This window comes from Cibotium barometz, chromosome 18 (genome assembly GCF_041138505.1).
Source record: "Cibotium barometz isolate CiBa-2024 chromosome 18, ASM4113850v1, whole genome shotgun sequence".
In the NCBI taxonomy this organism is placed as follows: Eukaryota; Viridiplantae; Streptophyta; class Polypodiopsida; order Cyatheales; family Cibotiaceae; genus Cibotium; species Cibotium barometz.
In genome coordinates, this window is record NC_141063.1 from 9,337,311 (window position 1) to 9,352,310 (window position 15,000).

The window sequence follows — 15,000 nt, forward strand, 5'->3', positions numbered from 1 at the left end:
TGAAGAGACTTCTTCTATTCATGATGTTGGGCTTTCATGTGGATGCAACTCTTACCTCATTCCATATGGAATAGATAGCTTGTGTGATAAATAGATAGATAGATTGATATCTATCAATCTATGCATCAATTAATCTATCACACAATCCTTTGTGACTTACCTCTTAAAGTCATTTAAGAGGAAAGAATAGTGATAGTAGTGTTCTTCATCACAATGCATTCAAGGAAAGCCTTTGCAATATCGAACGTAACAACAGTAAAACTTGTTGATGATTCTCATCATATTCAAGCTAGAGATGACGTTCACATCATGACTTGCCTCTTAAAGTCATTGATATTCTCAAGAAAAGGTTCTTCAAAGTGAATACAGAAATATAATGAAGGGCATGTAATAAAATGTAGCGACATCAAAAATTGAACTTATAAATTATCATGAGAAAAATAAAGAGATTGGTAGAAGATTATATCTTAGCTAGTCTTTGGCCCCTAGATAAAAGGGAAATCTTTTGTTGAGGAAGGATTTCCTACTTAAGATAGCGTGCACAAAAACATAGGGAGAATGTTGTAATGATTGATAAATGCATTATTAAGTTGGATCTAATTTTTTTAAAGGAGAATGATACCCAATTCAAAGGAGAATAAACAAGAAAAGATCATAGGTACAAGGATATTAAAACAAAATAAAGGCCTTATTTTCACTCTAATATAAACAATCTTGAATGCAAAGACAAGAACATGAAAATTAAATTAATTGTTTTTTTTGCGTGCTTGAAATGCAAAATTGACTGTGTAAACTTTTTAGAGCTTAAATATAGTTTTTTGGTAATGTAAAAAGTTTTGAGATTAAGTGCCAAAATTTATGTCCATTTTGGTGATAAAGGTTAGAATTATCATGTAAATCCAAGATAAATGTCATATTTTATAGATGCCACAAAGCATAAAAAGAGATTTGCGGATATACATAAGTTTTACAACAAGTGGACAAATGCCTTTAGGTTAGCTTGATCCTAGAAATTGGGTGCTCCATTACTAGCCCAATAAATTGATAAAGTTGTAAGAGGCTATACTTAAATCCCATGGATCGATGCATATAGAGCCCTTGCATAGATAGAGCATATGCATATGTGTAGCCTATGTATAGATGCTATGCATAGAGCCCATACATAGATAAAGCATATGGATATGTGTATAGCGTATGTGTCACCTATGAATAGTCCCATTCCAAGAGCCTATCCATATATAGAGCATATGCAAGATACACATGAGTCTACATATAGAGGCAATGCTTAGAACCTATATATAGAGCTTATGCATAGAGCTCATACATATAGAGGCAATGCTTAGAACCTATATATAGAGCTTATGCATAGAGCTCATGCATGTGTGTAGCATATATGCATATAGAGTCTACGCATAGAGCTTGTACATAGAACCTAAGCATAGCATATATGTAAGACCAAGAGCCTATGCATAGAGCTAAGGTATAAAGGCTATGCTTAGATCCATGGGTCCATTCAAGAGGAGAAAGGGGCTTCTACATTAGTAATGAATCAGCTTTGAGATATGATATGCCCTTTATTGAGGAAGAGTTAACACATGCATTATTTAGCATGGGGCATTGGATGTCATCACAAGCTCTTGCAACTACACAAAATAATTTTCCCATTGTAATAATAAGGCACATGATGTGACTCATTGTTACAAGAATGACCCATTAAAGCACAAGTGTGGGCATTATTGCACAGTGGCCACTACTATAGAGATTGCCCCAATAAAGATTGTACAACACATTCTTCATATGAGGGGGACTCCCAGGAAACTATGCCAATGTTCCCCCTAATGATCTCCTCTAGTCTAGGGGAGGAAACATGGTCTAGCTAACACACTATGTAGGCAACAAAACTCTTTTGTAACATGTATAGGCCCTAAAGAGGTTGTTCTAAAATGAACAATGCAAAAGAATAAAAGATAATGAAAATAGAAGAAAATATGGACTCATCACTTGATTTTCAAATTAACACATTAAATTATTTACAAATTTTTTGTCTCCTATTTGAAATTAAGGTAAACTAATGCCATTGCCATTATACAGCCCCTTATGGAATGAAGTATATCTATAGTTGTGACTCACCAATTTTTCTAAGTCGTATGTAATTTTTTTGAAAGGTTGTAATGACAAGACAAGGGCTACCCCAATGATTTAAAATCCTTCACTTTTATGGCATGGAATGAGACAAGAGTTACATCCACATAGAAGCCCAACATTTTGAATAGCAAAAGTCTCTTCGCTCGTATAGGACTTTTAGAAGGATTCTTCTCAATAATACAACTTTGCAAACTTTGTTACATGAGTCTCACAAATATCCTCATGGTCAATGACATAACTACAATAACATGATTGAGGTACGCATGCATTTGGCCCTGTTCTAATGTATGCCTCTTTTCCAAGTCAATGACATAACTACAATAACATGATTGAGGTACGCATGCATTTGGCCCTGTTCTAATGTATGCCTCATTTGTACTTTTCCAAGTCAATCCTCTTATTTAAATAACTCATGATTGAGGCACGCATGCATTTGGCCCTTTTCCAATGTATGACTCATTTTTACTTTTTCAAGTTAATCCTTTTATTTAAATAACCATCATTATAGCCTTTATAACAGTTACTATATTATTACAACTTTTATTCCTCTAATACTCACAATACATATGAAATAACACGATTGGAAAGATAAGACATTTGGAACTAAAGTGCTTTATAGGGTAACTGTCAAGTTACCATACCACCATGTCATCATTTCATTGTTGTGAGCACCAAATTTTCTTGGAAAACTTTTTCCTCCAACTTTATTTACCAAACGCTATTGCAAAGAAATGACATTTAAAATCAATAAGCCTTTATTGATGATGAGTAGCCATCAAGTCACCATGCCACCAAGTTGTCATTTCATTATGTGCACCACAAGCTTCATTAACAAGCTCGCACTATGTGCCTTTGAAATTGAAAGGTACCATTTTTGTGCTAGGATACCAACACCAAAAAAAAAAAACTTAAAAAAGGGAACCTAAAGTTTAGGTTTGGCTACTATTGTGGCTTTTCTAGATGCTAATGAACTAGTCTTATTGGGGCTTTCTCATTGTTTCATCTTCCACCTTACTGTTTACTTGATGCTAATGAACTAGTCTTATTGAGGCTTTCTCATTGTTTCATCTTCCACCTTGGTGTTTGTTTGATTCTCAAATTCTACAGTTGTCCTCTTTCACACATATTGGACAAGGGTTCCCTTCACCTCCTTGTGATTCCTTTCGTCATGGGGGGTGCCTTGTTGCTCGAATCTATCTTGGGTCCACATGAGGTCTTTGTGAGGCTACTTCTCTTTTCCCCATATAATTGACATCCAAGAGCTTCCTAGGTCAACTTGTTCCTAGGAGACATGGGTACTCCTACGTCAAATTGTTCTTAACTATGGTTTAAGTGGCCAAATAAAATATACCAACCATGGGTAAACTCTATGAATAGATAAACCCATCTAAGGAACGAAATTCATTAACGATTTAAGCCACATGTCAAATTTACGGTCTTAAGATTATAAAACTTGGGATATAATTAAACTTGATGTATTGTAGCTATTGTAGTTGATTGGAGAGCTTCTATAACTTTGAGTGAAATTATCAAGCAAGTAATGTTCCATGAGTAAAGGCTAGAAACATTGAAGAGATATTAACTTGATTACCTTCATAATCACAATTATTAACCATCCATGCTCTATCGTCTCTCTTCATCTACAACACTCACACATGCATACACATGATTTACAGGAGGAAATCATTAGATGGACTTACCTCCCAAATATGCTCCTCACTTCGCTAAGCCACCCCCAAGCTTGAAACTTATGGATGCATGCACCACTAGCACAAGGCCCTAAGATCATAAGGCCACCTCCTAGTCATACCACCATGGTGCACAACCCAAACCACGCATAGTACTAGCCTATAAAGCTTGGCAGTCCTAGATCCACCCTAGGGAGCCTAGCCTAGATCTGCCACTAAGTTATGAGTCTACCCTCCCTTTCTTATAGGACTCTAGTGTTATTTTTATTCATACACTAAGTTATCAGCCCACCCTCCCTTTCTTATAGGACACTAGTGCTATTTTTATTCATACACTAAGTTATAAGCCCACCCTCCCTTGCTTATATAGGACTTTGGTGCTATTTTTATTCACACATATGGGATAACATCATTTAAATGAGCACTTTCATTTATGAAAGTAGAGCATAGCAAATAGTTAGTGTGTGACAATGTAACATGGTGGAAAAATGGTTCGAAATTGTTTTTGGTTGTTTCCCTTGCTTTTTTAATATTCATCAATTTATCGTTTTTAGAACATATAAAATCGAAAGTATGTCAAATAATTTTTACTTGTTTATATTTAAAAACTTTATATTACTTATATAAAAACAATACAGATCTATAAAGCTAGATAATTAATTATGTAATAAATATATTATTTTTTGTAATATTATATATATTTAATTATTATAAAAATATAAATATATTAATTTTTCTTAAATATTATATATTTACTTATTATATAAAATATATATTTTATATATTAAGTAAATATTATATATTTACTTATTATATAAAATATATATTTTAAATATGTGAGGATATGTATATGTGTGTGTGTATCTATGTGTATTTATATATGTATATATATAAAATACACATACATGTATACTAATATATATGTATATATTTCTATATATGTGTATATATATATATGCATGTATGTATGTATATATAAATGTGTGTGTGTGTGTATATATGTATATGTGTGTGTGTGTATGTGTGTGTGTATGTATATATATGTGTGTGTGTGTGTGTGTGTGTGTGTGTGTGTAGAGAGAGAGAGAGAGAGAGAGAGAGAGAGAGAGAGAGAATATGGATGGCTCTTTCATACTCTTACACACAAAGTGATCTACCATTTGCTAATTATCAAAAATCTTCTCCTCCCACGTAAGTGTGTGGACTGAGTGTCTCTTGCATTGGCCTTCACTTCAAAGATACCTTTTTCAATGGTATGGAGGGAGGAATCCAAGGTACCTTCAATGAGATCCAAATTAACACATGGCTCTTTCTTGCTAATTAAACTGGCTCTTATTTTCAAGATCATATCATTCATTGATATTAAAGTTAGCAGTTGATTCTTTCTCATGCTAATTAGACTAGCAACAACAACAATAAGCTCATTGATGATTCTCATCATATTCAAGTGAGTTGCAATATCCTTTATATTAAGCGTGTTATATCAAACCCATTCTTTCATGAGATGAAGGTAATCCCTTACTGTCAATAGTTAGCTTCTTCCTTCACATTTCCTAGCTTTCGCTTGTCTCCGAGCAAACTACTCACTTTCTCTTTAACCTTCTCTCACCTTGCTCTCTTTGACCAGTGTGTATGCACACATGTACATGCACATGTGTGTGTATGCACACATGTACACGTGCGTGTGTGCGTGTATGTGTGTGTGTACATTTGTGCATGTGCACGTGCTTCCTCACCCAATTTGTGTAAATTTGGTCTATATCATGCCATAATTGATTCAAGCCATGATAAAATATGTAGTCTCAATCGCACTCCTTCAACAAAGGGGTGTAGTCGCATTTCTATCCGTGTAGAAATGAAAGGATCTAGAGATTGAAAACTTGTGTTTCATGGCTATAAATGTGGTTGGTAATGCGGCTATGGGTTCACAATTGGGACGCGTTCCAACTGCGATTATAATCGTAGTTATAAGTATATTTATAACTGCACTTATAATTACGTTCATAACTGCATTCATAAGCCGTGAAACAAAAAAAAACCACAAAAATTTAGGGCAAAATGGGGGAGATTAATCTTCCCCATTCTGCCTCAAAGATTTACATTAAATTTAAGTATACATAATTAAGAGCACATTAAGAATGTAAAGATCCTCATAATATTTAAGAGCATAGAAAGATATTATATTTAAGTATGCATCATTAAGAGCACATTAAGAAGGTAAAGATCCTCATAACATTTAAGAGTATTTACATTTAATATCAAAATATCAAAAGCCCCGTCCTTACACTCAAGAAACTCTTGAGGGAATGACTAAGGGTTTAGGGTTGACAGGGCTTGCATCAGAGAAGAGGGAGCCTGCGAAAAAAAAACCCAAACTCAAAATAAAAGAACATATTGTAAAACTCAAAAAACCCTAACCCTAACACAAGAAAACACCCTTACACATAGGAAATCTTTACCTACTTGCAAGAGAGGATGAGGGAGAGAATGATGAGAGGGCCTGCACGAGAGAATTGGGAGAAGATGTGCTTTTCAAAAGTTGAATATTGAAAAGAGGAGAACTGTTCTTAGGTTTATGTTTCTTTGCCATCAATATAAATTTTATCCAAAAGATGCACATTTCGACACATATATTGACATACGAATCGATGAAACTACTGATGCACATTTCGACACATATATTGACATACGAATCGATGAAACTACTGATGCATATACCAAGGCCCATAAGATCACGTAAGCTCACATGTTTGAAAGAAACTATCTCACTAAAAACATTGGTAGAAAATATTGATAGTGGGGTAGATCTATTGTAGAGTGATTTATCTTCAGATTTAGTGTTTTAAAGTCCTAGATACCATATCATTATATGTGCTCATGTGGCAACACCATGGATTTCTCCATTGGAAGTCTTTGAACCGTGAGCAAATTATGTTCTGTAGAGTTTACAAGCATGTAGTGTAGAGAATCCAATTTGTCGCCTTGTTTGTTTTCTTGCAAATGACCACCTATGCTAGTGCCAACATTTCAATGTGCATGCCATAGTCTTTTAGAAGGTCTTGAAAGGCTACTTCATGACACATGATTAATACAACCAAAGACATGAAAGCCTAAACTCAAGTGAATTTTTATGTTGTCTACATAGTACACGTGTGAAAGAGAGCTGTGAGCGCTCGGTTTTTCAACGACGTGTGTGACCCGTGACCCTATGGAAAAACTACGATTTCAAAATGTTCACACTGCGGTGAGATAGACAACATTGCGCATCTCTGGCTTGTTGCCTTTGCCTCGCCACCACGTCCTAAGAGACCTGCAGCATATCATGAAGCAGCCCATAATATGCACTAGTATTGCACCCGCGCGTTGCTGCGGTCGACCAAGGTTCAATAAAAGAACTATTCCCTCTCTACAACCATCTCTCTCTCTCTCTCTCTCTCTCTCTCACACACACACACACACACATGCCCTCTCCCTCTCTTTGTCACGTACACACACTCTCAAATGTTGAAACTCTCTCTCTCTCTCTCTCTCTCTCACATGCACACACATATACACACTTGGTCTCTCTCTCTCTCTCTCTCTCTCTCTCTCTCTCTCACACACACACACACACACATGCGCACACTCCCTCTCTCTTCTTACACTCTCCCACACATAGAAGCGCTCTCTCTCTCTCTCTCTCTCTCTTTCAATCTCTCTCTCTCTCTCTCTCTCTCTCTCTCTCTCTCTCTCACGCACACATACACATATGTAAATATATAGTATATACAATATTATGTTTTAGATACATAAACCTATACATAGACACATATACTTATACATATATACATGTATTTAAAAATATAAATACAAACATCGACATAATTTAATTAATTTTGATTAAATTTTAATGTGCGGAGATGGGTGATAAGTTGTGGTCACTTTTAAATATATAGATAGATATATCATACACACATCTAAACACACACACACACACACAAACATATATATATATATATATATACATATGTATGTATGTATATATAAATGTAAATAAAAACACACACACACACACACACACACATGTATATATATACATATGTATGTATGTATATATAAATGTAAATAAAAACACACACACACACACACACACATGTATACACACATATACATATATGTTTTCTATTTAATTTATATTTTATTAAAAGATACTTTTTATTCTCTATCTCTCACTCTCTTTCTCTCTCTTTTCACCCTCCCTCTCTCTCTCTCTCTCTCTCTCTCTCTCTCTCTCTCTCTCTCCAGGTCTGTCCCATCTCACTCTCTCTCTCTCTCGCACATTCTACACATAGATGCAGATGTACGCACATGCATGCATATACTCTCTCTCTCTCTCTCTCTCTCTCTCTCTCACACACACACACACACACACATGTATACACCACACATACACTAATCTAAACGCACACTCTCTCCTCCCACACAAACTATCTCCTACGTAGAAATTATCTGTCGTCTCTCTCTCTCTCTCTCTCACACACACACACACATGTACACACCACACATACACTAATGAAAACACACACTATCTCCTCACACACAAACTATCTCCTACATAGAAATTCTCAGCCTCTCTCTCCCTCTCTCTCATGCACACACACACACACACACATACACACACACTCTCTCTCTGTCTTCACGGACACTCTCTCACATAGAAACTCTCTCTCTCTCTCTCTCTCTCTCTCTCTCATACACACACACACACACACACACATACACACTCAAATAGATTTACACACATATATATAATTTTAATTAATTAAATTTTAGATTAAATTTTAATGGTAGGGATGAGTGGTGAGGTGTGCTCACTCTCAAATAAATGCATCTTACATGTAATCTCTCTCTCTCTCTCTCTCTCTCTCTCTCTCACACACACACACACACATGCACATGCACACTATTTATATATAAAGATACTTTTTATTCTCTATCTCTCACTCTCTTTCTCTCTCTTTTCACCCTCCCTCATTACATCTCTCTCTCTCTCTCTCTCTCTCTCTCTCTCTCTCTCCAGGTCTGCCCCATCTCACTCTTTCTCTCTCTCGCACATTCTACACATAGATACAAATGTACGCACATGCATGCATATACTCTCTCTCTCTCTCTCTCTCTCTCTCTCTCTCTCACACACACACACACACACACACACATGTACACACCGCACATACACTAATCTAAATGCACACACTCTCTCTCTCTCTCACACACACACACACGTACACACCGCACATACACTAATCTAAATACACACTCTCTCCTCCCACAGAAACTATCTTCTGCATAGAAATTATCTGTCGTCTCTCTCTCTCTCTCTCTCTCTCTCTCTCTCACACACACACACACACACACATACACATACACACATGTACACACCGCACATACACTAATGAAAACACACTATCTCCTCCCACACAAACTATCTCCTACATAGAAATTCTCAGCCTCTCTCTCTCTCTCTCATGCACACACACACACTCTCTCTCTCTCTCTCTCTCTCTGTCTTCACGCACTCTCTCACACACACATAGAAACACTCTCTCTCTCTCTCTCTCTCTCACACACACACACACACACTTAAATAGATTTACACACATATATATAATTTTAATTAATTAAATTTTAGATTAAATTTTAATGGTAGGGATGAGTGGTGAGGTGTGCTCACTCTCAAATAAATGCATCTTACATGTAATCTCTCTCTCTCTCTCTCTCTCTCACTCACACACACATGCACATGCACACTATTTATATATACATGCTTACATACCTATAGATACACATACATACATAATATATATAAGTGTGTGTATCTATAGGTATGTAAGCATGTATACAAAGATTTCATTGAAAGATGTGAGATGAGATCTTCTTAGATTTAAATTCAAAATTGCATTGGAAGATGTGAGATTTGGCTCCTCACGTTTGTAGGAGGAGTGGTTATTTTGAAATAGTCCCACCTCCTTTGCCCACGTGGAAGGAGGTGGGGTTCTCCTTAATCCTGTATAGATGCTGGTGGCAGCCTGCTGCCTCCTCTCTCTTCTTGTGCTCTCTCGTGGAGCTCGCACTCTCCCCTGTTCTGGTAATCCTCTTCTTAATCCTACTCGATTAGGTTAATCCAGTCTGTCTAATGATTTCACTTCATGTTTAAGACGGAATGATTGATCATTCTGAAAGCGTTCGGGTTGTCGCAGGACAGAAGATGGATGCTTCGAGCGATGGTATTAGAGAGGTCTCTCTCTGTCTCTCTCTCTCTCTCTCTCTCTCACACACACACACACACACACTAACACGCGCGCGCGCGCGCGCGCACACACACAGAGACAGGTTTATTAACACAGCCTCTGCATCGTGTTTGAGCCGCAGTTATCGCATCACCGTGAGCTGCTCGTAGACCACGAAGATTACATATGCGCTCCGAAGTGTGCATCTCAAACCCAGAGCTCGGCATCCCCACCCTGACACGCCCTAGCTTCATCTCACGAGCAAACCAGCCTCAACGCACGAAATCAGCCTCCACAGAAACCTTTAATCACACTTATTATTGGGCCCTTGAAATGGTAAAGTGATGTATATGAGCATATTTTGTGTTTCCCTTTTCAATACCGTTGCCTTAGCTCAAGCCACCTAAAAGTTATATAATGCTAAACACAAGTTATAATTGCTAAACACTTTTCATCTTTGGTAGTATTCACTACTAAAAAAAAGTTGAAATTGATAAATTCCACTTGCAATTTGCATTTCTTTATTTTCCTTTTCAAACTAGAATGCTTAGGGTAGCCTTATCCGCTTATACAAGTGTGCGAGTGTGCTCGAACAAACATGAAGTTGAATTCGTACTAACACAGAACATTCAAAGATAAAGCATTGTCCATAGCTACTGTTGATGACTTCGTTGTGTCATGTGTGCACCTAGTTGATGTATAGGAATGTAAGTTTGACAATAAATGAACAAAAAGTAATGGGGTGCACTTCATTATTACAGTGCAGAATCGAATTATGTGCACGTGGTATAGTGAGTATTGTGTTTGTATTTCTTATGTTGCATGTATTCGATTTTAAACAAAGAAAAAGGATATACAGTGTTTGCATTCTACTTGAATTTAGAGTCGTTCAAGTCTCGTAGTAGTGAAAAAAGGGTATGGCATGGGGATGAACATTTCGAGCATGGGTACCTATAGGATCTTCAAATGTCAACGTTCTATGATATGTGAGAACATCACATACGCTAGTCTTGGTATGAATGCTTCTTTTATCACGAGGATGAATTTTATTGAGAGTGTTGCTCCATGTGCCTTGTGTCCTGTTATGGCATATGCTAATGTTAATGGAAATGTGGACTTGTAGAACCATATACCATTGACATTTCTTTTGGCATGCTTCGTATGACGTAGTGTTATTGTGCTTTGTGTTGTGTCAATTTTGACACATATTGCTATAGCTATTTCATTAGGATCTTCAAGTATTTCCTCTACCTTGCATGATGCCATGTTTGCTACTCCGATTGTCGACGAGTCAATGTTCTCGATCGTCATACACTTGACACCTACTACAACTTTAAGTATTTCGTTGAAGTTGATATCGCCAATCTCGTGCTACAGGGAAGGCTCATTGAGGCCATTGGTTTTCAAGCTGACTGTGACTATATCTTTTTTCGAGAGCAAATTTGTGAGCATTATGTGTTTGTTTATAGCATCCAGTAATAGTGCACTTGCTAGCTTCACATTAGTCGTGCAACTTTCGCCTATCCACTTCATTGCCAATCTTTAATTCATTAGTCGTGCAACTTTAATTCATTAGTCGTGCAACTTTCGCCTATCCACTTCATTGCCAATCTTTAATTCATTGAGTATGGAGCAATGCTTGGAAGGTGGGCAATGTGGGTGGCACCGTTCACACAACATCATTAGACACACATACTCTTATGATAGAGAAGAGTAAAAGAAGCACTCTACCACAAAAGCATGTAAGCAATCCCTCTCTCAATGTGCACACGTCCACACATAGTACACAAGAGAGTCTTACAACACAAGAGAGAAAAATAGTAACTCTAGTTTGGATAATGTGATTATATACATGACCACCTTTTTACATGTGGCCTCCCAAGAGTATGTGCGTAGGATTCCGATGGTCTGCAAATATTATATACAAGGTAGTTTCAGCTTATAGATTTATCCATTACCCATATCTCCTTATGTAGAAGCTTTTTCCTATTGCTATATTAAGGTTGAAGTTGGTTGATTTTCCTTTGGTTGCTTCACTTTGGCAATTTAAGTCATGTGTTATGACTCATCCTTGGGTCCTTGTCTTGCCTTGATACCCATTGAACTAGGCATAATTGGTGTAAACTTCACTTACTACATTAAGCCCTATTTTTCTTGATATGATTTGTGCTATAAGGTAGTCTCCTAGGTTGCTAATGCACTTTGTTATGTGCCTTAGGCACACAAATTTTGGTGTAGCCTTGATAAAACCCTTGGGCCTCTAACAGTTGCCATTGTACCCGCTCCTTGTTATGGCATATACCACTTTTACTTGCTTCTTTTATGTCTTGCCTACTAGCTTAGTATTTCCAAGGTGGTTTCTTAATTTTTGGTATCCAGAGGGTAGAATTTCCATGATAGAATCCCCATGCTTTAAGCATTTCCATGTGATAAAGTCTTTATGCTTTAAGCAATGTTCTTTTATGCACTACTACAAAGGGGTATAGCCACATTTCTATTCGTGTAGAAATCAAAGGATCTAGAGATTGAAAACTCATGTTTCATGGTTATAAACATGGTTGGTAATGTGGCTATGGGTGGGTTCATGATTGGGATACATTCCAACCATAGTTATAATTGTAGTTTTATAAGTATATTTATAACTACGCTTATATTTATGTTTATAATTGTATTCATAACCTTGAAATGAAAAAAAATTGAAAAAAATTGGGGCAAAATGGGAAAGATTAATCTTTCGTATTATTCATCAAAGTTTTTACATTAAATTTAAATATACATAATTAAGAGCACATTAAGAACGTAAAGATCTTCATAATATTTAAGAGCATAGAAAGATATTATATTTAGGTATATATCATTAAGAACACACTAAGAAGGTAAAAATCCTCATAACATTTGAGAGCATATAAATATATTATATTTAATATCCAATACCAAAAGTGTATTTATGATATATATATATATTATATTCAAAAAGAGGAATCATATCCTCAACCATGAGTTCTAAACAAAAACAACTATCCTAGAGTGCCCTATTTGTCTTCATCCTCAAGCTCCTCTTCATCATCATCATCATCATGCTCCTCCTCATTATCCTATACAAAATAGAAAAGAAAGAAAAGAACTATAATTTTGTTATAAAAGATAAAAGAGGATATGAAATAATATTAAATTCACCTTAATAAGAGCTTGAATTATGACCCTCTTTCAAGAAGCCATTACCATGTTTCTTTCTCATTGTGTCTTCGACACAATAACCATATTCTTCTTTTGTTGGTGAGAGCGATCACCTTGTGCTTTTTCTGTAAAAATCAATTAATCATCTTATGTAAAATCTAGCATGTGCTTTCTTTTGCTGGTAAGAGCAATTAGCTTGTGCTTTCTAGGAAAATAAATTAATCATCTTATGCAAATTTGAGTCAAATTCTATGCATATAAGATGAAGAGATAATGCAAAAAAAATGTGACACTTTTAAATTTTGAGTAAAGGTGGTTTTCCTACCCAAATCATAGTGTGAGGGGCCCATCGTAGCCAATTTGTGCTAAGTTGTTGCCTTTTTTATGCATCCCCTTGTAGGGCAAGTTTCCCACTTGAATCATAATCTTATGGTTCAAGTGGATTTCCCACTTGAATCATAATGTTATGGTTCAGGTGGATTTCCTACCTGAATCATAGTGTGTGGGGCCCAGCATTTGCGCTAAGTTGCTACCCTTTGTTATGCATGCCCTTGTAGGTTCTGTCTAAACTACTTCTTGGTAATGCTTCACTCTTTGTTTGAGAAATGGCTAGGATAGGGGCTATCATGCTTTGTTTTTACACTAGGTTGGCCAAAGTTAAAAATGGTCCAGCCACTATTACTAGTCTTAAGTAACTATGTATACTAAGTTCATAGAATTTTCCTATTTGACATTAAGTACATGGTAAGGTAGCTTTATATGTACTAACTCCGTTTTACAAAGTTAAGTACTCGTTCACAGGGGTAAGATAGCAAAGCACCTTACCGTAGATCCAGCAAAGGCGAAACCATGTTAAGCAACGAAGTGGTTAACATATGGCACTGTTTACCCTTGCTGCACAAAAAGTAGAGAGTGGCCCAGGCACTTGGTCACTTGTGCCTATCCATTGAAGAGACATGGGAGGCACAGAACTACAACTTCCTGAGTGCCATTCTCTTAGAGGAGGTACCAGATTTGGTATGGATACTTGTTATGGGATACCACACCCCCAAAAAGGAACTCTATGCATTCACCTTTTGAAGAAACAATAAAACACAACTGTAGGGAACTTACAGTTGCTTTGAGGTCCTGTCTCTTGAGGTCTCCAAGCTCACTTGAGAAGCTCCAATCCTCCAAGCTTCACCTCCTTCACCATGATGTCACCATAGAGCTGCTCACACTACCACACAAGGCAATCTCTCTCTCACTTCACCACACAAGCATGCAAGCATACAAGTATAGAGAAGGAACATGTGCTAGAGAGTACTCTCTCACACTCTCTCTCTCAAGACAAAGCAATAACTCTCATAGCACAAAGGGGGATTGTCTTATGAGAAAATACCTTATATACAATTAGCCCTTATTCACACTTGGGCGCTGAAAACTTACTAAGGCCTTGGCTGGCCAATCTCTCATAATGTTACAACCTTTATAGTGCCTTTGCATGACACTTATTAATGTCCTTAAATGGAGGAGCATAATTGTTAATCCTAAACTGGGATCTACATCCCCCCTACCTAATGTTGGTTCTGTCCTCAGAATTTGTCATTGAGGCCTAAAGACCTGGTCACCAAACTCATGACGATAGAAGTTATGACATGATTGAAGCTTTTTCAAGGTTCTTTTGAATGCAGAGTGTGATCTCCAAAACTCGATGTCTACCATATCTTCAAATGTGACATGCA

General features: G+C 36.7%; 2 long non-coding RNA genes across 2 annotated transcripts in view; both read left to right on the plus strand.

The window, feature by feature from the left end:
* LOC147628894 (uncharacterized) overlaps nt 1-15,000 on the plus strand; it is a 62,215-nt gene that overhangs the window by 33,468 nt on the left and 13,747 nt on the right. The window lies entirely within an intron of this gene.
* Nucleotides 7,107-10,573, plus strand: LOC147628895 (uncharacterized). Its single transcript, XR_015267988.1, has 4 exons — nt 7,107-7,176; nt 9,885-9,957; nt 10,070-10,107; nt 10,242-10,573. It is a non-coding gene; the product is annotated as an uncharacterized LOC147628895 (long non-coding RNA).